Here is a 1,662-nt window from a genome sequence, read left to right on the forward strand (position 1 = left end):
GCCAGCAAGATTTTGCTGAAAGGACCCCATATAGCTGTCTCTTGTGAGGCTATGCCAGTGTCTGGCAAAGACAGAAGTGGATGCTCACAGTCAGCTATTGGATGGAACACAGGGCCCCTAATAGAGGAGCTAGAGAAAGTACCCAAGGAATCGAAGGGGTCTGCAACCTATAGGTGGAACAACAACATGAACTAATCAGTACCCCCAAAGCTCTTGTCTCTAGCTGTATGTGTAGGAGACGATGGCCTAGTCGGCCATCACTGGGAAGAGAGGCCCCTTGGTCTTGCAAACTTTATATGTCCCAGTACAGGGGAACCCCAGGGCCAAGATGTGAGAGTGGGTGGGTAGGGGAGCAGGGTGGTGGGGAGGTATATGGGACTTTCAGGATAGCATTTAAAATGTAAATGAAAAAAGTACCTAATAAAAAATTGGAGAAAAAAAAAAAGAAATATTTTTCTATTTTGAAATTTTCATATTTTAAGATATATTTTCTTTGAGTTACTAACATCCATAATATCATCCATTACATGAGTTGTATAGCATTTTTTAAAAATATTCTCTTTTCATCCTACTATAATTTTGTTTATTGCAGGTACTCCAAGGGGTCCATCCACTGGTGATACAGGCCTGTTACATCTTTCTTTACTCATGTGGCAACTACCTCATAGTAGGCTGGACATAACTCATGCTACTGTCTAAGCTCTTGTGTGTTGGGATTTATAGGCATATACTAGCATCTCCCACAACAGATAAGTTCTTATTCCTGAAAATTCCAAGGTGACCCAGGAATTGAGAGTCATTCCAACTTGTGGTTCTGTCAGTAGACTTAGTAAGTATTCTCTAGAGAAACAGAACCAAACAGAAGGAATACGTATGAGAAGGGAAAGTGTTAGACAGGATTATACAATATTGCCTGAGTAGTCCAAAGATGGCTCTCCTGACACTGGGCAGGCTGGGAATCTGGTAGATGCTTAGTCTGTAAGGCAGGATGTTTCAGCAGTTCCAATCTGTTGCTGAAGGCCAGGAGTATTCTTGGAGAGTCAAGGGTCTTCCCTTCATTTTAGAAGGTATAGGATAAGGTTGTGCTAACAGAAAAAGGATTGTAGCAGCAGGGGTGGCAGCTACTGTACAAGTGAACTTGTCAGCGAAGCAAAGGCAAGAAGACAACAAAACAAAGTTTTCCCTTCTCATCTCTTTTTATCTGGGCCATGAGAAGGCCACATTACAAATGTTTACAATACATTTTCCCACTTTGAATAATCTGATCAAATAATCCCTTACAGGTACGCTTAGCAGCTAATCTCTTTGTTGAATTCCAATCCTGTGAAACTGAACATAACAAATCTGTCACCCACAGTCTCAGTATTTGGTTGCCAGGAATACTCAGGTTATCTTCATTAAGATATAAATTATGGTTTATATACATCATAAATTAGCACATTTTTAATGGCAATGTACAGGCAAAATCACATAATTTATGTATGTAATCATATTGTATAGTGCTTTAGAAAGAGTCACCACCAGATTCATGAACTACAAAAAATATGTGATATTTAGAAGCTACAAGATTAGGCATAAGAGAACATTGTAGGGAAAGCTTTTGTGTTGTGGCTTTATCTACTGGGCTAAACTGAACTATTTTTGTAGGCATTAAAAATACAT

Source organism: Mus pahari, chromosome 7, assembly GCF_900095145.1.
Source record: "Mus pahari chromosome 7, PAHARI_EIJ_v1.1, whole genome shotgun sequence".
Classification (NCBI taxonomy): Eukaryota; Metazoa; Chordata; class Mammalia; order Rodentia; family Muridae; genus Mus; species Mus pahari.